This window comes from Empidonax traillii, unplaced genomic scaffold (genome assembly GCF_003031625.1).
Source record: "Empidonax traillii isolate 1590-97213 ecotype Southwest subspecies unplaced genomic scaffold, ASM303162v1 scaffold39:size2480183, whole genome shotgun sequence".
Lineage (NCBI taxonomy): Eukaryota > Metazoa > Chordata > Aves > Passeriformes > Tyrannidae > Empidonax > Empidonax traillii.
Window position 1 is genome coordinate 1,142,775 of NW_020955232.1, and position 25,245 is coordinate 1,168,019.

Here is a 25,245-nt window from a genome sequence, read left to right on the forward strand (position 1 = left end):
ATTTGAAATATTTCAAATATTTTAAATATTTGGAGAAACCTAGACTCCTCTTTCTGAAGGAAATATTTCTATGTATTTGATTTCATTTACTGGGTGGGAGCAATTCAAAACTATATTGTGGGAAGCTGAAAATCTAGTATCTACCTCTTTGAAGTAAATACATGTCCTCCTGTATCATTTGCTCCCAAACATGATGGGAGTGAAAAATGGTAAAATGCAGCTTAGGTCATGTAATTGTTCATTTTTAAAATTTGAAATTGGACTTTTGCATCCACTGTTGTGGGTGTTGTCAGAGTACTCTGGCTACAGGAATCCATATTTCCCTGAGTGAAGGTTTCTAAGTTTCACAGTATCAGGATTATTCTTAACTCTTCACCTGCTGGAAGCACAGGGTTAGGTGGGATTCACACCTTCTATTTTGAAGAAAACCTTAAAACATTGACTGAAGCAAAAATTATTACTAAGCATAATTTAGACTATTATTTTAAGTGCTCTTGTAAGTTCACTCATTATTTTTAATGTACAACTTTGCAATACCAGTGCCATAATTTTAACAGGTATCCCTAATTTGCTGAGAAATAACAGGGATCAGGAGTTGGCCCAGGGTATTTTTACAGCTTCTTTAGATTTCTATTGTATCCAGTTCAAACTCAAAGCACTTCCAAGTGCTCACACCTCACAGAGCAGCCAGGCCTCAAGCACAAAGCACACACAAACCCAACTGCAGCTTCTGCCAGCTGTGAAGACCGGGACAAATGGAGATCAAAGGATCAAGGGCAAAGGCTTCCTGTGGCTGCCCCCTCCACAGTAGCATTTGAGGCTGTATACAAACTGATCAATTCAATGAACTCTCAGTTTCCATCCTTGCTATGTACTTCTCCTCCTTTTCAATTTTATTGCAAGCTCTTCATCAATACTCCTCAAAATGTTGACTATGAGCTGGACGAAGAGTACATCTTGCCTGGACCTCACCAAGGTCCCTGACCTAAGACATCTCACACATTCTTGTAGGATCTCCCACATTTCCCATCATCACCAGCAGTCCAAGGTGCAAAACCCCGGTTCCCGGCTCCAGAGGTGACATGCAGCATGGGCCGAGCTGCTGACAGGACTGCAAAAACTGGGAGCCTGTAGTAAAATTATGCAGGAGATGCCAGTAAAAAACAAGCAGATCCACTCCACGTTTTTCTTTTTAATTCCTACTGCAGTGTGTCCTTACGGACACATCTGCTGTCAAATGTGACATTGCCTTGCCTGTGTGGCACCACGTCGTGATTTCCCTGGGTGTGTTTCAGGTTCTGCAGCCCTGCAGCTCTTTAAGGTACTAGAGGCAAAGCTCCCTTGAGTCAATGAGCCTCAGATCAGCTCTTAAAAGTTTCAGTGCTGTGACTATTATTTAATTTTTATGTTTTCCTTCTCATTCTCCCATAACGTCAATAAGAAAACTTGTTCAGGGAAATCGGGGTCTGCATTTGCATATTTATGCAGCAACATTGTGGGTAACATTGGCTCATGTTTTACAGTGTGTTTGTTTTCATTGTGCAGATTTCATCTGCTCAGGGGGATCAGTTATTTGACCTATATTAATATTTAATGGTACAAATACTTAAAATAAAAGTCCAGGCACAGCCAAGGCTTTTGGCAACTCTGCTTTAAACAGCCACCATTCGTTAAAATCTGGCTCTGCTTGAAAGGTTTTGATTTCTTGCAGGGATTGAAACAAGGAGCAGCACTTTTGATGACTGTTTCATGGCTGTTTGAATATTTTCTTGCTTAATATTATTGTACATCAAGTCTGCATTGTAAAGGACTTTTGTACAGTTCCTGATTCACTCAGCAGAGGAGATATGCAGAAAAATGAAAGAGAAAAATCTCAGCTGGAATAATAAAATCGATCATCATATCAAAGCAATGTCTATTTTTGCTTTGCAGTCAGGCTAGACCAGTATTTCAGCATGGGCAGTTACAGTGTAATAAAATGTCTTTCTCTTCCTTGTTTCCCCGCACTAGTAACTTCTTAAGTTTTTCACTAAAGACTGAAAAAAATTATAATATTTCACCATCTCTGTTTTCTTCCAAAACAAGGTTCACCTGGGTTACCATAATCTCCTCAATTTCAACCAAAAAGCAATCTTTCCTGGCACTCCTGTAAGAGAAAACTTTGCCTGTGAAAAGGATGGTAGGCTTCTTGGCATTAGGATAAATTATCTGTACAGTACAATTCAGTCTATAGATTATTTTTTTCTTGCTATTAACCAGCATGAAAGCAAGGGAATCAACCAGCTGCTTTTCAGTACCTTTTCCATTAATCCAGCATATCTCAGCCTGCCTTTCACTCCATGGGCAGGGAAGAATATCCCTGTGTCTACCTTTCTTGAACTAAATGTACACTTTTGCCTCAGGCTAGCGATGTGTCAAGAAGTGGAGGAAAAAACATAAACCAAGCCTCTAAAGAAAGAAAAACAATCTTTAGAAACACACACAGCATAACTATACAAGAATCCTGAAAGTTGACGACACAAAGAAAGAAAACAAAACAACCAACTTAGAGCAAATGTGCAATCAACTTGGATAGGATGCAGTTAAAAAGCAGACAAAAGCTTTATACAAACTAATTAATTGGTTTAAGGCTCCACTGGGTGATACACAATGACATATTATTTATGTAACCTGTAGTTTACTGCTCACATAGTAATTTCCACCTCCCACCCTGTCAAATAGAAGAAACTTTTTCACCTTAAATCTTAGATGATGATGAGACCAAATAGCAGGAGAGGATGTATAAATGAAAGTAATTTAGTGAGGAAGGCTTGATTGACATGCAAACACAATAAAAGTTATGATAATGTTAGGGATATCAAAGTGAAAGCCAGGTGGGCAGACGAGAATAGGCAAGTTCCCAAGTCAATCTGAAAGGCGTTCTTCAACACTGGGGAAAATCCAGCCAATTATTTTCCAGCTTATCACTCTATGGGTCAAAAACTAGGTATTAAATTTGGAGCACAAAGACCTGCCTTGTCTAAAAATTGTACTTGTTGTAGAGATGGGAAAGGAGGAGGGGGAAGTGGAAGACTTTCAAAACTTCAACACATACTTTAGAGAAGATTTGGGATTTTCTCTCTAAAAAGCATCCAGTTCAATCTCACCTCTCCTACTTTCCAGGGAGAGATATATTAAAATGCTTTTCTCCAGTGTTTGTGACTACTTTTTATTGGGGCATGGTTTACTCTGTTTCCCTGTGTGGCAGTCACCATCTCCCTTGAGGAAACAACCTGGCTCCCTGAAAGCATTCTCACATGGGATTACAAGACCAGTATTCTCAGAATAACTGAAGAAATGAAGCTCTGAAAATTATCTGAAGCTGTGAAAATCATCTCTGATATTGTTAGACTGCCTACCCAACGCTGAGAGAGTATATGTCTTAGCCCAGCAACCCAGCTTTGTCTTCAGCTGAAGAGATGCAGTTTGGATAAGCCCTTACAGACAGTAAGTGGCTAAAATCCAGCAGATCAGTTCCCAAAATCAGAATGCTGCCAGCTTGTAGAGGAGCCAGGCTGCACGAGCGATGGGTGCCAGCAACAGAAGGGCTGACAGGTTGGGGTCCCACTGTCGATGTTGTTCCCTGAGGACTCCCTTGCAGCCCAACAGGAATTGGGTTGGTACAGGGAACACCAGCAGCTGCCAACCCACAGAGATTTGGCTACTGGATTTGTAAAGCACTGACAACACAGTTATACATAGAAGGGTCTTGCTCTTTCTCAGATGGGCTTGACAGATGTTTAGGCATTTTATAAATAACAACAGAAAGTAAACAAACACTCCAAAAACCCATGGGCACTTCAGTTGTGTGAGGGATCTTACGCTTCATGAATATTCTTTTTTCTTCCTGTATTCATTGTTGGTCCTGTCTGGGTCCTTAAAACTGCCCTGCAAAAAGATAAAAAAACAGGCTATGAAGAGAAGTCTTTGCTTGGATCTCTTTCCGTTTTAAGTTCCCATGTCCCCCCAGAAAAATCAGACAGCCCTGATCAGAATGAACTAAATAACATCCCTGCTGAGAATGAGAGAATTCGAGTCCCAGTGACTGACTCCTCTCCTCGAGAGCACAGTCAGGTGCTCTGAGCACTGGACCAAGCCCCTCCAGCTTAACACTGCCAAGTTGGAAGCAAAAAGGGGATTTATTTCATACTCAGGAAGAAAAAAAGTGTGAGGCATTGTTCTCCAGGACAGAAAGGGCTCGAAGGTTTCTATTCTGAACCTGCTATTTTTGGGACCAGTCCATGAGTCAGCGGAGAGCCCCTCTGTGTGCTGACATGGAGGAAATCCCGGCTCTGGGTGTTGCTTCCGAACGTGCTCTGAGTTCAGCTGAGAACAATACAAGACACCAGGGCTGGCTCAGCTCGCACTGCTGCAGTGGGTGGGTAGGTGGGTGGATGGATGGATGGATGGACAGGCAGCAAGGCAATGCAGCTGATGAAAGAGCAAGGCACATGGCAGGACCAAGGGGACATCATCCCGTGAATCATCCTGACGGTACAACCGATCTGTTAATCCATCGGGTTTCCTTCCGGGTATCAGTAAGAAGGGGAAATATCATCATGACACGGAAAGTGGTTTCATTTTCCAGCATCTGCATCTTCAAGAGGGTTCTGGGTAACTAAAGATGAGGTCAAGTTTACCAAGAGGTTGGCAGTATTCAAAGTTCCAGCTTTGGACATTTAATTTTGTCACTGGGGTTGAGCTCCTTAAGCAACCACCTTTGAGAATGTTCATTTAGTTATTCTGAATCACCCCCCCAACAACACAGAAAAGCACCCCAAAAATGCTCTTACACTAATATACCTGTGGCTCTTTTCACATTTATTTATGTTAGTATCTTCAGTTCTATTTTGAATATTTTTAATGCCTTCTGGCTGTTGGACAATATTCTACACTGTGCTGATGAATGGGTCAATTTTGTCACGTGGTTTATTTTCAGCACCTTGATCAGCTGATCTTCATCTTAAATAAAGAAAGACAAGATTTGGGGACCACACTGGTCTGTGGAACAGCAGTTTCTGAAACAACTGGCTTCTCATCTGTAGCTTTCCAGGGCTGAGATCAGTAACCAATTCACAAACCTCTTTATGGGCGAGTGCTTAGACTGAGAAAAAGAGTCTTGACATGTAAACACAAGTGATTCCTCTGTCCCATGAAAGGAGGCACAGACCCAACTCCTTCTGATGTTTGCGTTCTGCAAACATTTGTGTCAATACAGAAATATCGACCCAATGTCCGTGGAACGCAAAGGCACAGGAAGTGCAAAATTGGAAGTGAATAATTTTCAGATGCAAATAAATATTTCTAGGGGGGGAAAACCCCCAACATTAGGTATCCATCTAGCTCAGCTTGAATCCCTAAAATCAAAGTAGGGTTACTGGAAGCGTTGAGGGCAAATAGGAAGAAATAAAATGGACATAAATTATTGAGGCTATTTCACTGATAAGCAGGTTCAACCTGCATCTTTATAGCTAAAATGAGTTTATTCCTGCTTCCTCACCAACTGATGGAGCTCTTTCCTGAGTGGTGTCTAGCAGTGATCAAGGTGATACTATATCTCTTTAGAGAGGCAGCACTCTCCAAGGATCTGTTAGTGTCATGACTTGCCAATGATGTATTGCTCTAAAAATGGTGCTTCTACAAAAGAACAGGTCCTGGAGCAGATTTACCCCTAATTACAGGAAGGAAGGAACAGGAGAGGTATGCAGATACCAGAAGATTCATCTTGCCAAAATAGAAAGTGCGTTGCTGCAAGCTGGAGACTTTAAGTGGTGGTGCTTTGGGAAGAGTCCCATGCTAAACAAATCCTCTGCAATAATCAAGAATTAGGCTAGAAAAATGCAGATATCTGAAACCATAATGTATGTGGGGTTTTTAGATAAGAGATTTACCTCTGGCCAGAGAGACTCAAAATACCTTTTTACTTCATCTTCTAATATAGCACAGCGTCTCACGTTGAATCTATGACTCAGTATCACACAATCACATCCTGGGTTTATTAGGTAATTAGTCCTAAGAAGTAACTGAAGAAGTCCCACTCCCCTCTCAGTTCTTCTCAGGTTTCCTGCATTTGTCACCTGAAGATGATTATTTGCCATCCTGTGTTACTGCTAATTATCATTACTTTTTATACCAGGCATTGGCATTAGGTTATTATGTTAGTCTAATAATGATGACGCCCCCATGCAATGGTACCCAAGGGTGCACATCTGAGAGGGGTTTTTGAATTTTCTCCATTTTGTAGCACAATACTTATAAAATGGTTGAAATTATTCTACAGCCTTAGACAAGTCATTTAAACTAGTAGCAAGTTTAAAACAAACAAACAAACAACAACAACAAAAAAAAACCAACCAAACAAACAAAAAAAAAACCAAACCAACAATCTAAGTCTCAGCTCCTACTCTAACCAGAGAACAACACAAATGTACCTCTGTATCAGTTCATTATTCTGTATCACATAACCACTAGTACATTGTCTTTGAGAGCCGAGCGTAGTAGGGATTAAGTTACTAAATGCTCTTATCATAAAACAGATATTGCAGTCCTCAGGTTTCCTCTGTTAATCTGTTTGCTTTGCTGTATCTGGAGGATAAAAAATGTGGGAGTACTAAACATTTATCTGTTAATTAGCAATTATAAAACAGTAATGGAGCTTGTGTGTTTTAAAATATGTGAGACAATTCTTGATTTTATGCTTCATTTAGAAATATTATAAGGATCGAGGTATCCTATATAAATAATTTAAAACTCTCTATATGAGGAGATAGGTGTAATCAAGTGAAAGAGAGACAAAGTCCATGCTGAAAGTTATGACCTTTTTAGCAAAGGTGAGCGTATTTGTATAAATACAAATGTTTGGGTGACAGCTTTGGCATTAGGACTTGTCTAATTCATTTAAACGTATGCAAATGAATACAAGGTGTCAGGCTATGCCAATTAATTGCACAATGAGTTGAGTTTGTCAGCAAAATATCCTTGCACTACCCTTCCCCTGCTCCGCTGATAACAGAAATATTTGTTCTTCCTGTACCCACAGGGCTGGAGCATTTGGGGTTTCTCCGTGCTTATTTGACAGGGCCCAACTATCATCATCACTGGGGAAGAGGAGAAGAAATCAGTCTGCAGAGCTATTTTGATTGACACGTGATGGGATCATGCATCAAAAGTTTAACCTGGCAGAGTTTCTGTCCCTCCTGAGCCATTAACCCCTGCTAGCTTCGTGCTGCAAAGCAACACCAGACAGAAGTCCCCACACTGGAAAATTTACACCGAGCCAGCAGGAAACTGAACCGTTTGTAAGTTGTGTTTGCCAGGGACAAGCTGAAAGGAAAGGTCACGTTCAGAGGAGGATTGCTGTGTCCTGATTTCGTTGAGGGCAGTGTTGCACACTGGTAGAGGAAAGGAAAGGCCTGTGAGCCTTCTGACTGCGGCCAAAGCGCGTGAAGATGGGGCTGGTAAGGGCAGAGATGGAACAGTGTACGACAGCAACAGAAAACATGCTCCTTGTCACAGGGATGTTGATTGGCCTTCATAATCAAGGTGCATCCATGTTTTTATTTATTACTGTCAGGTGATAGACCATGTCTGCAAAATAGCCTTTAAGACTTTCCTCCCAAACACTCACAGAAGATGAGTAAATACACAACAGAGCCATAACGGTACATTTTCTGAATCTGAGTAGAGGAATGACCAGGAGGAACTGAGCTTTTCAGCCTAGAAAAGAGAAAAATTGGAGAGACAAAGATGATTCAAGAAAACCATGGGTGGCCTGGGCCTTCAAACAGATCATGAGCTCTCTTCACCTCACTCAAGGTGGTTCACAGCAAGACATGATCTTGCTGACATGGGCAGCTCTGCTGTGAGGTTCCTGTTGTCTCCGTGCTTGTTATCTCATTTATTGTGAGACAGGACTGCTGCAATGCTTTCTTTGTCACTACTCTGCATTTGGAGGCTTTGGGTCTCAGAAGGGCTCCCTTACAGTCCATTGAATTGTGTCATATCACAATAAAACTGCCTCATGGAAAGGTAGGAAAGATGTGAGTGATCTCTGACATGACTAGTTTACTCAGGAGCTTAAAGAGTACGGTCAAGATGTTGAGCTGGCACTAGCACTGACCTTGGGAGGGAGCAGAAAGACACTGAGGAAGTGAGGAGTCAATCTCCATTATTTCTGAAACTTCCCTTTTAAACACTGTCTTCATTCCCATATCCAGGTAGTTATCAGTGTACAGGGTAGCTTTGATGAATTTTCTAAGCTCCTTTTCAGATACTCACCTAAAGAGAAATGGTACATTTTAAGGGTAAGCCAAAAGGAGCTGCCTTTCTTGCCATAACTGCCACCTGAGGACTGAAAAACATAGGAATGAGTCCAGTAGGATGCCAGCCAAAGCATCCTATTGTTTCAGAAACAACGTGTCTGTCATTGAAGCATGGCAGGGCAATGCTTGGTGCTACTTGTATTCATCCCAATATTAATTATCACTATTGATCCCAGGGGAGTTGGGAGGGCGGTTGTCGAGCTGAGTGCCAAAACAATGGCAGTGACATCTCATTTCCACAGGGAGTTTCAATTCCATCCATCAAAGACAACGCAAAGAAAAAGATTTTTAGGAGGTCAGATGTTGAAAAACCATAAAAATCTTATACTTCCCTGGAGCACTCTGAATCCTATTCACCTCCTTACTCTGCACCTTCTCTGGCAACCACCCTGTATCGTGGCAACCAGCTATTGTTGAGACTGTGCATTAATAGAAATAAGCTCTACAAGCAGAAATAAGTGAATATTGCATATTTTCCCTCATTTGTGACTTTCACAAGGCCTTGCTTTTTTTTTTTTTTTTCCTCCTTTTTCTACTGCCTTTCTCCTTGGGCTCTCCCAGGGGTTCAGGCCCAGCAAGGTGGACACAATTTTCAAATAAAAATAACCAGCTTAATCATCAAACACATTCAAAGGTATTTTTTTTGTCCTAAACTGGAGGCTTGGGGGAGTTTTGTGTATGTTGGACCTGAAGTTCAGATTTCCAGTCTCACAAACCATGTGTCATGATGACATCCCAAGTGTCCTACATCATTTACCTTGGAAGACTTTCCAAAGCTAAGTATGTCTGCTTACTCGTTTGAGAGACTTACCAGGACACATGGGGCACCACAAGCCTCTGCTGTCAACAAAACTGTGTGCTGCTAGAAACAAAACAAAAAGAGAGAGGAAAAAAATTAGTTTTGTGGAAGGAAGTTGATAGTTAAGCATGTGGTTGTTGGAAACAGGTGTTAATCTTTACTGGCTTGGTCCCTGCAAGAGTCACTCAGGGTGCCAAGATGTCCCTCTGCTTCTTGTAACATCACTGCCAGCTGCACCAAGAGCGAGGTGATTCCTCCCCCCTTCCCTGCCCTGAGAAGAAATAAAGGTGGAATATATTTGTCCTGGAAGTCCTGGCTTGGGAAGTGCCATGCTGGCTCTATCTCCCATTGCCCATTGCAAACACTAACAGGAGGGATTGCAGTTCAGCTCTCAGACTAACCCAACAACAAACTGCTTGTACAAATTTTAACTAATGTATGATTTTCTAAGTTCTGACCATGCTACTTGTCTTAAAGAAGTGCCTTCTCCTTCCACTGCTCCAGCACGCCTTGTGACTTTATCAGCGCTGCTGCACAGTCCTACAATCCCGTGGGAGGTTGTACTGGGCTTACTCCCACTCTTTCTATGCAGGTATTCATAATAACGGCAAGAATTACATTTGCTTCCCTGTTCCCCCACTGTACCAGGCAGGTCTGATTTTTTAGACAGTATGACACCGTTCACAGTTACCTTGTGAACAGATGCCGTTTGCAGCTGTAACACAGCAGGTTTAGCATGCAGCACACGCAGCTGTAACATAACAGGTAGACCAGCCATGTGTTATTGTGCTTCTGGTCTTGGGCAATTAAACATCTGCTTTCACCAGGGAAATAATCCTTTATAAGCCTAAGGGGAAAAAAAGCTGGTTTATTTCATTTTTCACACTACACATTTACTCTTCATTAAGATAATTTACAATTCAGGCAGCCCAGTGTCACTCAACCCATTCCTTTCCACCAACAAGGGGGCAACTTTTGATCAGTGGCCACTTCGATTGCCAAACCATCAATCTTTTTGCAGTTACTGCCTGTTTATTTGAAGGGCCTTTTGGGAGCTACTAGCTAACATGCAAGCTCCAAACACTCCCATGGTACAATTCACATCCCTGCCTCTTCGACCCACTTCTAATCACCACATTCAAATCAATTTTTTTAGATTATGCACCTATCAAAAATAACCTCTATGTAAGGCAGAAAAGCCAAACTGAAGACAGCTTGCAAATTCAAACCATCTCACAATAGAGCAATGTCCAAATCTCAGCATTTGCAATAGGATTTTAAAACTGAAATGTTTCCCGACATGTGCACTTAACTACAGACTTTCAGAAAAAACAGGGGTATTTACTCCTTGTAATAATTTGTCCACACAATTTATTTTGTTGGGTATCCACACACGAGCCTCCAGGCTGGCAGTCAGGACGTAGGAGCCAAGTGCACACAGCACAGTAAGTCCAATACTTACTCTCTGTTTAGTGCTGCAGCAAACTGCATGTAATTGCTCCTGTGTTTACCCCCACATGAACACAAATGTGGCCCCTAAATTTGCCTGGTCCATTTTGACACTTCTCTAAACTGCAGCCCTCAGATAGGCTCGCCCCCCCACACCTTTTTCCCCACGTTTTCCACTTTTTGCACATTTAGCACCTTTCCATTTGCAATTTTGCACATTTTCCAGTGCAATCAAGTGTGCTCTCAGGCAGCTGGGGGTTCAGGATACACACGTGCATTTTACACACTTTGAGACTTCTGAGCCAAGTGAAGAGAAGCAGCAGTTTGGCTCCCCCTAAGCCATCACGCGGGTCTGGAGCTGACCCAAGAGGGTGTGTGTGAATGTGTGAAGGGAAGAGAGAGCACTAATGAGCTCAGGTTGCATCCAAGACAAAACAGTTACTCATTGCCAGAAGCCAGTGGCTTTGCCTACTTGAGGAATTCCCATCTCTAACCTTTTCAGATAAAAAAAAAAAAAAAACCACCCCCGCATTTAGCCAGTGCCTCATCATCCTCTCGTTTATCAAACACAAACAACAATCTCTAACAAGTCAACTAAAGCATAGAGGGAAATGCAGCGTTCCCAGCTCTAAAACCTATCGGTTACAACCAAAGAGCCAGTGGCTAAACAAATAGAGGAGTAATCTTTCAGAGCCCAATTGGCTTCCTATCTATTCTGAGAGTGCCTGCAAATTCAACGGTGATTTATTAACCTCTACTGAAGGACAGAGCTGTTAATAAAAGCTCACCTACAAATACCTCAGAAAATGTCAGTATGCACAACTGACAAGTTTCTGAGATTCCCATTTAGCCCAAATCAGAGCAGCACAGTCACAAGAAATTGTTTCCCTTTAAATAATGTGCTTAAGTCCAATTGGTTTATTTGGAATAAATACATAGACCCAGGAAACAAACAAACAAACAAACAAACAAACCCAACACCACAAACCAAAACATAGCACTTTTTCTGACCTAAGTTCTTAGAGCTGGCAGCTCCATACAGTTAAAGTCATGTTCAACGTTACTGAATTAGGAACAAACCCAAAAAGAAGAGGTCAAGAAGTAGTGCCCACACTTGCAAAGATCTCTCAGGTATTATGACTTATTTTCATTAGCATGAAAACTGCAGGTTTGGGGTATTTTTCATGTCCACTGGCCTAAATTTTATGTAGTTCAAATGAGAGCAGAATTTGGCTTTGTATCAGTGAGAGTGTTAAGTGTTTGATCTCTCAGGGCTTAATATTCTGTGTGACTTTACTATTGTGGAGAGCAGGATGTTGCACTAAGGGCCCTCTTCATTAGTTTATAGGCTTCTTTTTTAATGCTTGAAACATTTTAGAAGGGTTGAGGACCATAAAACTGTTGTGGCAATTTAAAAAAAGAAATTATTACATTTTTAAGTAAGGTACCAAAAATCATGCTGTTCATGCCTGCCAAAAATAGCAGCTTTGGATTTCTCATAAGAATTTCAGTACTGAAAGGAGGGAAAAAATGTCAGAGCAATCATTCCTCACTCTGGGAATCAGTGAAAAAGCTTAGTGGTCCAGACTGTGCAGATCCACAGTCCAGATTCCCACCACTGCGTCCCTCCTGTGCTCATTTAGACATGTGCAAAGTAGATATAAATTTCTATTGCAGTAGAGAAATATTCCTGCTTTCCCAGTTTCCAAAAGTTTAAATGACAAAACCTATTATAGGCCAGGGGAGGAATGGCCCCATAATAGCTGTTGTTCAGCTGAAACTCCTCAGATCTTTTTGCTTTTTCCCAGGAAGAAAAATTCCCTGAGATTAGCTCTTTTTTTGTATTATTTCTAATAAATTCTGGTCCCAACCTAATGAAAATATGTTGGATAAAAGTCTGACAGAGTTTTCCATGAAATAAAAAAAAAGGATCCAAGTAGAAAAATCAAAGGAAATTTTAATAAGAACTTATTATCAAAAATCCTTTCATTCAGGGGAATGAAGGAGCTTAAATTGGGAGTGAAGCTTTGGTAAGGGTTTATATAGTTAGTTTTTCTGATTGTGACATACAGATCTACCAATATACTCATTGTATTTGTCCCATGTGAGAGTTCATTAGACTCTTACGTCCATTTTCAATAAAACACAAGGTTTTAACTGTGAATAGACTAATGAATACCTATGTAATTGTGATATGAACCCTATCCAATATATGTGCTGTTTGCAGTATATTAGTAAATATCAGGCAGAATATAAGTCATTTGTCATAAAGGAGCCCATAATTTAAGACACCTAAGGAATTCCAGTGCTTTGCAAGGCAGTACATGAAGTAACATGCAACTCATGCTGTCATTAGGGCTTATTTGAGAGGTTTAGATAAAGGGGAAAAATGCCAAAAGCAAACTAACACTTCAGAGGCACAGTTAAGAAATGACATGCTTTGGGGGGAGGAGAAAGGGGGGGGGTAACTCTTCCCATGCTGATTTTTTTTCCCCTTCAAATCTCAGTAATTATGACATTCCATTTCTTGCACAGCTTAATGCCTCGATGTATTGCCCAGACTGTGCTGCTCAAATCCATTGTCAGGACACAAGCTTTTCTTTCCTAGGGCACAGACCGAGTGATCTGATCCTCCACTGTCGAATTACCCTGCCTGTGTCTGGGGCAGGTCCCAGTGGGGAACACACAGGAATCCTGCAGATCAGCCAGGAAGCACTGCAGCCCAGGAGAGACTTTCCTAATTCCCTTCTGATGCATCAATGCCAACATAATGTTCTTGGCTTCAAGAAGTGTGAGTTTCTGATTCATTTTTTTTATTATTATTATTTTTAAATGAACCATTTCACGGTGGAAACCCCAAGTCTTTCCATTCCAAGGATTGCCATTATTATTAGTGACATTTAGTTAGGGAACACTGAGTATCACGTAAGAAGAGCAACATTTATTGGAAGTCAAAACGCTGTCTCAGATCCAGGCTGATTGTGCTGTTCTGTTCTGCTCTGCTGTGGGGAACCAGTTGGAGAAGATTGTAGGGAGGACCTTCTGACCAGGATGAGCAGGGCGAAGATCAGCATCTCTAGATTCGTGATGCCAACATTGCTCACAGAGGAAAGGCTCCTGTTTGGAGGACTGATGTGGAAAGCAAATACAAAGCAACAGAGGCATGCAGAAGGGAGCGAATGAGTGAAGGGAAGGGGGAAAAAGGGAGGAAAAAAGTTTGGTGAACTCCCAATGACAGAGCCTTTCTCCACAGTACACACCGAGGACTGAAGCTGCCGTGTAGCAAGGAAAGGCTCCTCTGCACCTTGCAGGCATGTCCCCAGGTCAGATAGGTTTGTGTTTGTCTTTGACCCTCTGTGTAAGGCTGCAAAGCCCTGGTTTTGGTTGTGTGCCTGGCCAAAGACCACAGATCCATCGTCCTGCCCAAAAGTGTGCTCACGAGGAGTCCCAGATGAAGCAACTGACCTAAAGGTGTGACACAGCATTGGAAGCTTAATGAGATATGTTGCTCTTAATAGAGTAACTCAGTAGAAAAATAGGAATATCTTCAGAAATTTCCTTTTCTTTACACCAGAATTAAGCTCTTCTGTTCATGGTCAAGCAGATCCTGCTATGCAAAGTCAGAACTGGGTAATCAAGGCTTGGGCTACAATAAATCTCCCAAGGCAATTGATAATCAGCCAAAATGAAGAAGCCACGTAGGGAGTTACGTACCATATCTTGGTTACTATACTTTGCAGTATATCATCCTATAGCCAGGGAGGGCAAATCTGGGTACATCCCTTCTGTCAGCTGCTCTGGACCCTCAGTCTGGGTTTTGAGGCGCAAATCTTGGTCATTGCAAAACCATGGTGTTTCACATAGGCACTATTTCAGTATGCAGCTGACAACTCTCACTTACTTTTTACATTATAGAGAAGGCAACCCTGCAGACACATCAGCATTTACAACACTCTTGAGTTACTGTGTACGTAATGGCTCATGTGTTCGTGACACTGGCAGATCTGGCAGAAACCCAATATCACTCCTGACTATGTGGCAACCCCGAGTTTAATGATCAAAACTGAAACAAAAAGCTTAGATAACATTAAAGTCACGTTTCAGCTCAATCTCTGTAACTTTGAACCACGAGGTCAAGGCTGAAGGTTTTCTGAGGAATTTTTCAGCGGGACAGCCACGTAGCTCACTTCGAAGCACACGGACTTCAAAATCTCATCTTTGCCAAGGCATCATTTAAAAACTGCCCAGTGTTGTTGCAGGGCAGAATTCAGGTCTGAGAATGAAATAAACCATTAACTTTCTGACCTACTGCACCTGGGTGCTGTTCTGCTGGAGGAAGGGAGCCAGAAATTCCCTCCTCACCACCTCTAGAGCCCATCACCAGTTTTGGTTCTCATTAATGGCCTCACAGGAATACAGAGGGCCCCCAACAGAGATCAATGCCTGACACCATTGACAGATACAGAGGGTGGGATTCCTCTCACCTAATTTTAGCTGTCTAAAGATTAGCTATCTAGTTTAAACTAGTCATCTAGACTCCCTTTATAGTCAATGCAGAGAGATAGGCACCTTTGTGGTAAAATTTGTCAAGGGTCCTAGCTGATGAATCTAATATGTGTGTTTAGACCTGAATTCAGCAAAGTACTTAAGCAAATACTTATCTTTAAGTACATGAATGATCTGATCTCTGTTAAGTGGAGCCCTTCAGTATGTTCTGAGTTCAAAGATTACCTTGGGCCTAAAGTGCTTTGCTGAACTGCTTAGTGTGGAGTTTGGTTGACACAACAAAGCATGGCAGAGCAGAAACTAATGCACAGCACTGAACTTGGAAGAAAGAGGAATTTGGGGAAGGGTGGAGGGAGGGAAGACAATGTTCAAGGGATAGCTGAAACTCCCAGGTGAATGACAAAGATTGGAAGGATTAGAAACAGCCCTGCATAGGTATGTCTGATATCTGTGAAATTCCCAGAGGTCAGAGCAGGTGTTCTGACCTCTCTGCTGCTGCCACAGAAGAACAAAATGACATTCAGTGCAACGGAAAAGCAACAAGTCCAAAACCAATAAAAGGGAACATAGCTTAAATCCAGGTGCAATGACCACAGGAAGTCACAGAGGTCTTAACAGTATCAAAAAAGAGGCTGAATATTTCTGAGGATATCCAGACAGTGACAGAAATGATACCAAGAGGGAAAATTATGGTGTGATTACTCAGCATCCTTCTTTAGGGCTTGATCCAGTTTCTAATGGCTAGAAATCAAGGTGCAACCCACAAGGAAATGATGAGGGAGTGCAGGTAACCTCATAGCAGCCTCTGTTTGTATCCCTCATGTCACTCTGAAGCTTTTTGTACCAACCACTGTCATATTCACACAGAACTGATGTGTGTGTCCATCCCTATGGCTGTTCTTTTGAACTTTGGTGTGTAAAAAAATCCTGTAACAGTTACAGCACTTAAATGAACCACATGAATTTAAACTTAAAACTCAAGCTTCTCCTGCAATAAATGGGTGATGGTTGCACTGCATTAGAAAAGGTTGTCTTGATGTTGTAAAGTTAGCCCAACCAGACAACATCCACATCTATAAAACACTCTAAATTATATCCCACAGTTTCTAAATACCCTGTTCCTCTTCATGATGATAAAAGTGAGATCTTAACTATGTCCTGAAATACGGGGCAAAAACATCAGCTCAGGGTGGGTCTGTATTTATATGTGTGGTTCAGGTTTTCATACATCTGTGCCTAAACCTGTCCTGGGTCTGTTAAGCTGAGACGTCTTTCCTAGCAGTTATTTTTTTAATCTTGGCATCATTCTGCCTACAAATTGCTGGCAGACAGATGTCATGCAGGTCACATGGAAAGGAAGTTGCAGATACCAAACTCAGTGTAGGGAGAAAAAAGGGGCAACAAGACAAGCAGAAAACCCAAATTAAATGCAGAAATTCAAATCCCATGGCAAAAAAATCATTTTCAATTGCACTAAACAGCATTGGGACCTTTCTGCAAGAATGGATGTTTTAGCAGTTTTAGTTTAGGACCTTTTTTTATAACCATGTTCTCCACAACAAAGCACTGCTCTGAGAGACATCTCTCTCTCGTAGGAAGGACAAGTGATGCAAACATCTGGCAGGTCACCTTGCCTACAGCCCACATTACAAAACATCACAACAGAAGCACAAAAAATTACCCCTGCACTTCAAATCAGGCGTCTCTGGTGCCGCTGGTTGGGACAGCACAAAGGCTGGAGAAATCTGAACTCCAAGGAATAAATTCCTTTATTTGTATGAGAGAGTAGTTTGCCCATGAGGCTGCAAATGGGAAACAAGCCTGAAAAACATCAGTATCTGGGGATTTTAGCTGTCTTGGTCAAAGAGGAAGAACAAGCAGGGAAACCAAGATGATTTATTATTTTTTGTGGGGAAAAAAAAAAGGACACTCAAGCAGAAAGTCAGAGAAATCTTTGCACAGTCTGATACAGAACCACCTTCACAATCATTTTCTTTCTTGGTTTATACTCTATGCCTTTTCTTTTCTTATGTGTATGATAGTTACAGGAACCTGATTGAAGATGTTTTATAGTGCATGTCAGGAAATATTAATGTCACCTTTTAATTACCATACAACACCCTGAGTGCTTTTACAGGATGTGGTAAGGGGGAGAGCTTTAAAGATAAAATGAGTAATAGTGCAGCTTTCAGTACCTAAGGCCTTTGGAGTGCTGAGCAGAAAATTAAATTCAAAAAAAGCCAGTCAATATTTCTAACACTAATACATTGCTTATAACTCTTTTGAATTGTCCCTCATTTCTTGGTATTTTGGTTTTTTTAAATGGTCTCCCTGGAGACAAGTGTCTGCATGAGGTTCAGAGCTTTTTCTTAAAATAGAAGAAATTGTAAGTTTTTAACTTACCTATGTTTTTAACATTAAGGTTAGGGTTAGGGTTACTTTAACTTTTCCTATGAAGGAAAACCTGAACAATGGTTTTAACAAGCCAGAAGCTGAATGAAAGAAGTCCCATATTTTACACCCTGTATTTATTTTCTCCATTTTCTAAGCTCATCTCATGTATTTGGACACCTGCCAGATGAGACACGAATATTCATTTTAAATTATCAAAATGCAAGGTAAAGTAAATGTTTAGGCATTAGACTGGCAGAATTCAGATAAATATTCCTGGGTTTTGTTGGGCACCCAAGCAAAAATCCAGGTGCTGGAGCTGCACCGAGCAGCCACACAGCAACACATTGGTCAACCCATGGTCAGTGATTTCACAGGACTTGGGGTCAGGCACAGCTAGCAAGCTCCATGATGTCTTCTGTTCCTTTAAACTTCATTCCTTCTGTAGAAGATATTTCCATGGATTGATTAAAATCCTGGATCGCTGGCCCAGGCTTACTGCACTGCCATGTTGCAATGGCTAAAATAATTCCTGCTTCAGCTCCCCGCAATGAAACATGGATTTGTCTCCATGTGGAGGGAAAAAATAACACATTTTCCCCAGTCATCAGCAATCCATATGGATTTCTAATAATCAGAGGGCTTCCTCTGGTTCATCAGCATGTTGTAAAGCAAAGTTTAGAATGTTGAAACAGAGACTGCTGGCGGCTCTCTTCCTGATTTCTTGCCTAAGTGAAGTGCAGAGACCAATTTCCCGTTTTACTGTTAGCTTCAATAAAAATCAGCATTTGACTTGTCAGAAGGAGCTATCTCTCATGGCAAGCAGTGTCACAGTGTCGAACACTCTGCACTAGGACAGTTCTGTTAGATTTTTTTCCAGCAGCAGGGCAGTTACCAGAATAAAAGAGCCAAGACTCAATTCCTTGTAATTATTGACAGGCGAAACACATGTGCTTAACCAAAAGGCAGGAATAGAAGTACAGCTCAGGGCCAAGTTTAATGGTCTATCTGTGATAGTCTGTAACAAATGGACATTTGAGAAATCTGGGCACTGCCTGTGAAATGAATGAAAATGGCTTTTTAATTATGCATCAGCTGTAGAACCTGTTTGCAGTCAAACCACTTAGAAGCTGGTGTAGGGGAGATAAAGACGAGTTTTCGTCCTGGGAGTTCTTGGGTGTGGTTGCAAATGTCCTGACACTCAGGCAAAGCCAAAGTCTTTTCTGGTGGGTACAGCAGAGGGATTTGGAACTGCTGCCACTGCCACCTCCACATACGTGAGTTTTTTGCTCCTTCCCTCACCCTTTGCTGTCCTGCTCCCCTGCGGAGCCCCCAGAGCTCCACAAGCTGCACAGCTCATGGTGACATAGTCATGTTGACTTTGAGGAAGGTCAGTTGGACATTCCCAGTGTGGTCTACAACAACATCTGCTCAGTTCAGGCCAGGTCCCAAAACCTACCTCCCACGTCCCGTTGCCCACCCTGTGCCTGAGCTGCCTATTATAAATATACATATTTTTAAGTACATGCAAGATCTTTTGACATTGCAATTAGCAATGTGTGAGCAACCTGGGTGGGATCCATCTCATCCAATTTCAGCTTCTTAACACAGAGTTGCCTACCCATCTGGGTTTTCCCTGTCATCAATCGAGAGAGGTAAGAACAGCCAGAGGGTGATTCATCACACCTCAGTTATGGGTCAGATATGGTGAGTTGGCTTCTGGCAGTAGGTATAACTCCACAGGTTACAGTGGGAGTCTAGACACCTACCTGCAGCCAGACAGCCAATTCTGAGACAACAAAGAGGGAGGAAACACATCCCATCTACCTGCTACAGTGGCAGGCACTGATCTCAGTGAGGGGCCTTCAGAGCTGCTGGAATGCAATTAGCGAGATTCATAAATGTTGATAGGCACAATTGTCTGCGGGAAATTAATTATTTTGGCTCCTTGACTTCTCAGAATTCCATCCCCTTGCATCACTTCCACTGCTGACTCCATAGCACTTGAACCAAACAGAACCAAGGGAAAGAAACACCTGAATTGGTAGGTGGTGTGTTTCTGGACACTGCCTGACCATGTCATAAGGCTGGGCTTGCTAAGGTATGGAATTTGACAACACTGATGATGGGTTGGTGGGCCAAGACTTTCTTCCTTCATTTTCAACCCTTTCCTTTTGGACAATCCTTAACATTGAACGGTTCTGAAGTATGGTTTTATTTACCTTCCATAGGGTAAGATCAGGAATCTGTGATTGGCCATATCCTGGTGCCTTTACTCAGGAAAAAGCTTTCCTTGACCTGACCAAACGCTGAGTTAAGGACCTCAAGATTTGGTCCTTGTGAATAAGCTGTAATGGAAACAACTGTGCTTGAGCTAATGAGATGAAGATCTCCCTCTCAGAGGGCTTTTCATCAAAAAGATTGTCTTAGTTTCTGTACAAGTGGGGCTTTTTTGTATAAGCCCATTGACTTTTTGAGTCTGGATTCTCTAAGGATTCTCTAGGTATCTGACAGATTTTCCTCATCTAAAAAACCCAAATTTCTGATAGCAGACTACACTGAAGCTTAATCACTTTTCATCCCAAATGTTCACTAAGCCTCTATTTTAGGGGAAAAAAGCAAAACACCAGCCAAGCAGGGATAACTACAGTTCATTCTAAATGACAGCTTGTGTAGACTTTTTGTCTTAGGTTGTTTGACAAATTTGCAAAACTATAAGGTTTTGAGAAGTGCTCATATTTTACCAAAATCCACACTGCAAAAAGAAGGGTAAAACTCCAGCTGACTGTGTGAGGAAAAGGATTAGGCCAAAAGCAAGTACTTCTGAAAATCCCACACCAATATTTTTATCACTAATGTCTGAAGGGAATGTGGCAGACACTCACAATTCAGATTCACTTCATATGTAGATCCCAAACTAAACATAACGAACTTGATTAATTCCAAGAAAATATAATTAGAACATGTTTATAGGCATTAAGCCATTCTGATGAAAGAAATATTTTTCAGCCTCATGAAGAACAAGTCGTAACAGACTAGTGCAGGTTTAAAAATCTCAATATGATTAATGAATTGGATTGTACTTCTATCCGAAAGCAGAACAGTAATTTAATTTGCTGATGAATAGTAAGAGGACAAAAATTAACCAAACATCTAGTACCTTCGAGTGCAGTAAAACTCAATAGCCCTACAGCACTTGAAGCAGTTCTCCATTTAAACCATGTTTAAATGTATATAACTTAAAAACCGAAAACATCCCTTTAAGCTGAATTAATTACACCGATAGAACTACATTTATAGCCTTAAAACCTCAAGGATGAATGTAGTATTTCTATATTAGAGAATGATCTGGGCTTTCCAGATGTTATTTTGCAAGTTTTAGCCTTACCTCTCATAGTCTTAAGAAACAGACGGGCTGCTTAAAGCATTCTTCCTTGAAATCAGAGACAGCACAGCAGTCCATCCAACACCGCCAGTGAAAAGCTCTGTAAAGTCATTCCTAGGTTTAAAATGTTGCTTTGCCATTCAAAGGAAGCAATGGGACTTAGGGATTTTAAAGCTGGTGACTACAAAACCCGGTGAACGCAGCTTTCTGCAGTTGGCAGCAGGGAACAAAAGAAGAGCTACACTCCAACTGGTTTCAGGAATTCAGCCCAGACTTTGACAGACTTTCAGGACTTAAAAGGAGGGAATGGGAAGGGAGAGCAGTTGCATCTGGGATTTCCAAAGGACTTTCTGACCCGGAAGGATTTCTGCAAGCTAAAATAACCATTCTGCGGTAGGCTTTGACAAATGGGCTTAAATAAACAAGATGGGTAAAAGAAGTTACACTTTTTACCATTTTCTGGAGACAAAAGAACAGCCCAGCTGGAAGAAAGACTATCTGTTAGCTTGCCACGGCTGATTCTCTTCAACTCACAGAATCTTTGGTAATTGGGAGGGATTCACAGAAGTTCAGCACATTCCTGATTTTTGTATAACAGTGATGTTCGTGATATGCTCGGAAACTCTCATCACTTTACATGTTCAAAGCATTGTATAAACATCATTTAATTAATAGTTGCTAAACAGTGTGTTATTCCGGTGGTTCAGATACGCCTTTGAAGGGTACATGAGTACTTAGATTGTATATTGTGGAACAATTTGATATATTTGTTCATTTTAATTAAGTTTTTTCATGTTTACATACATGATACAAGGTCACAAGACGTGACTGCACAGGTGCTAGAATGGAGAGAAATCACAGCTGCCCAAGGGGATACAGGAGCTGTAATGGGATGAAGCTGGAAAGGAAAATTAGAGAGACTATCAGACAGTGTTTGCTACTGACTAAAAACTGGAGAACTCGTAACTGTGCACCAGGCTGTATCCATGGCAGTAAATGTGCTGGCCAGAATGATGCATGAGAAAGCTTGAGGAAAGCAAGTGAATTTCAGACACACATCCCAGAAATACCGTGGAAATATGAGGTCTAGTCCAAAGGACATCAAAGTCAGTGGAAAGATTCCTACTGAATGCAAAGAGCTCTGGATCCCAGGTTTCCCTAGGGAAATTGTGAAGGTGTCATTTCTGGCTCATTTTAAAGTAAAAAAAAAAAAACTAGAGGGGTAGTCTGCACTAACAGGGATCACACCATAGCCCAACGATCTTGCACAGCCCAATGATCAAGTAGCTGGTCCATTTCAGCCTTTCTCCCTCTTTTTTTGTATTGTTTTTCATTAAAACTGAGTTAGACGCATTTAAGCCCAATCAGAGCTACTCACCTAGTAACAACCTAGTAACAGTTTAAGATTAGTTTCTAAAAAATTGGTCATAAAAAGCTATTACAGAAGACAGAACAAATGGCCTGAGAACAATGAATACTGCCTGTAAGTTTAGTCCTTAAATAATGACACCAAGATCACATCTGTCACAAAAAGGACAATTCTACTACTGTCCTTTGTCTGCTGTCATCTTCTGCATTTGGTTCACTGAACAAGAGAAGGAAGTCTACATGGTTGCAAGAAATTACTGGAAATGTCCAGGGACTGTGGTCTTTAGTCTAGATTTTAATTCCTCCCATAATATACTTATCAGAGATAACCTGATTTAGGGAGGAAATGCAGCTTGTCTCCAGTGTTTCTCCAGAGATTTTGATCTCTTCAGCTCCTGGATTCCACCCTTCTGACCATTGCTACATATGAAGTCTATCCATATAGTACAGTGGTGTATTTAGCCACACTCATTTACAAAGCTTTTTTCCACTCCGTTCCCAGCTTCCAGTGTTCCCTCTGATCTTTTTCCTGCACTGAAATATCTTCCTGAGTTATTTTTTTTTCCTCCTGTCTGTCCAGCAAAGCCCCAAAGTCTGCCCTCACACACTTACCAATGGAGTTTCTGCAGGACACTCAACTTAACTAAAATGTGTGGAATTTCTTGGTCCTACTAGTTAGAACATGATTTGGTCTTCATTCAAAGTGAAAGGCAAATATTTGTCTGGCAAGGTGACTCTAAGCATTTACTACGTGTTACTTATCCAGTTGAGTCTTGGCAGTTCTCCCTACCTTCGCACAGTCTGACTCTCCTCTCCTTTACTTTTTTTATGCTCAGATACGCTCAAGTAACGCTCCTCCTGACTTGCTCTGCTGCTGAGACAAGCAGTGCTAATTTCCATTCTCTCAGTGTGGGGTGTAACACTGCATTCCCATTCATGCCTTCACCAGCTGAAGCACAAATATCAGCCCTTCCTACCCACAAAAATATATGTGTTCAAGACCACGACTCGCTCAGGCAGGACAGTATGGGGCCCATATAAGTACTCTGCTGGGTAGACAAGACCGAGTCCTAAAATGGGATAAGCTTTCATCTCGCTCTTCATGAGGATAGTACAGCCATTTTTCCCTGTAAGATCTCACATGAAGAAATTAGTTCTTGTTTGAGCATTTCATTCCCTCCACCCTCGTGAAGGACACTTGTTGGCACGTTTCCAACCGTGCTAGGAGATTGCTGAAGCCTCCTGGAGGTGAGCCAAGCCATGTCACATCCAGGGGGCCCACTTTGCATTTTTGGCTTGTATGTGATTTTTGTTTTCAGCTATAGTGGATAAAGTTTTCAAGTATATGATTCATTGGTGCTCTATGTCAAGCCTACAAATCTTTGCTTCTTCCCTTGTTCCTAAATTATATGCCAGCCAAGGCCAGAAAGGCAGGCTTGTCATTCAGAAGCTTACATATGGCTCTAGTGAAAATTGCTTAGTAGGGGGTGATGTGACTTTATGATACCTATGCTGTCAGCTGAGGAGGGCTTTTTATAGTTAAATGTGATGACAACTGCACCCTATTTATACCAATGAACTTAGGCATATCAAAATAGTAACATCAAGAGGAATATCCTGGGCAAAAAAAAAAAAAAAAAATCACACTGCTCAGTTTACGCTTTAAAATAAATATTTCTTTAGCTTAGAACTGATCACTGGCTATAAACATTGGAGAAGTGTTTCAGGGCTTTGACTCCACCCTGAAAACAAGAGTTTGGGTTTTGGCCCTTTCAGGGCACACGTGGATATAGGTTGCCATCCCTACAACTAAACATACACAGTACCACCGGACATTTCACTCTGTTTCCAGGGCAATTTGAGCAGAAAACAACCATTAACAGAAGAAAACTTGTAATTTTGTGGTTTATATCGCTCTTAACATTATCATTATTACCATGAAGGGGGTGCAGTGCCTCTGTCCTCCAAAATTTTTGGAGCACCCGTTCTGAGCCAGGATGAGTGCATTTTCAGCATCTGAGTGCAGGGTGGAAGGAGCGTATCTGGAGGCCTGGCATCCCTTTGTACCGTGGAATTTTTGGGGGTGTCGTTAGGCCATGCTGAAACGAGAAGCAGAATTCCCCAGCTCTCAGCTTTCACCCTCCTCCTGAGAGGCTCTCGAGCAGCTGAGCTCAGTGGAGTGGTGCAGGGCTTTTAGACACATTTCATGTAATGGAGTGGGCAGGCTGGCAGGACCAGCACGCTCTTCCTTGTGGTCCCAGAAGTGTTACCCACTGCTCAGCCCATTTACTTACCTCCACGCTTTGGGAAGATTCACCCTCTTCCCACAAGGCTTGCCTGCGTTGCTGAAACCAAGTTCAACTATTAATAGTCACATTTTCTCTTTTGTACCCTGTGGTATGATTACCAGAATTCAGTCTGCTCCCAAATCCCCCTTCCCACCAGTTCCCACAACTTTGGAACAGTTTAGAGGTCACTCTGCATTTTGCTGTGTTGCCCTAATTACTACTCAGCACTATAATTGATACGTTAAAGCCTATTAAAGTATGGAGCCGAGCCACTGCTTTACAGTCACTGCACTTGTAATGCCAAAAATCACTTACAGTTTGTTTCTGTGCTTCATTTCAGCTACTTTTAAATAAATGTCTCTCCCCAGGACCTGGACGACGCAAAAGGGATTTAGTCTCAGAGTGTGAAAGTTGCAGCCTGCAGCACCAGAAAGAGAAAGCGTTCTTACAAAGCTATTCAAATGGCTTTCCCTCACTGAATGCTTCAGCCAAAAGTAAATTATAAACCAGACATTATCAAAGAAAATCACTGTAGCACATTCCAGCTCATTTCACTGTGCAGCGAGGATTTGAATGCAGAGGTGCAGGCCCTCGGTCGCATTTTCATATTTGCTGGGCAAACTCACACACCAGAGCAAGCTTTATTTATATATGTATACTTTAACTATCACTTCTGTTATTTATTATGGCAGAGGATGC

General features: G+C 41.6%; 1 long non-coding RNA gene across 1 annotated transcript; it reads right to left on the minus strand.

The window, feature by feature from the left end:
• Positions 1 to 3,465: 3,465 nt before the first annotated feature.
• LOC114054731 lies at positions 3,466 to 24,973 on the minus strand. Its single transcript, XR_003570563.1, has 3 exons — positions 24,862 to 24,973; positions 9,172 to 9,222; positions 3,466 to 3,927 (listed from the first exon to the last, which is right to left on the minus strand). It is a non-coding gene; the product is annotated as an uncharacterized LOC114054731 (long non-coding RNA).
• Between the last annotated feature and the right edge of the window lie 272 nt (positions 24,974 to 25,245).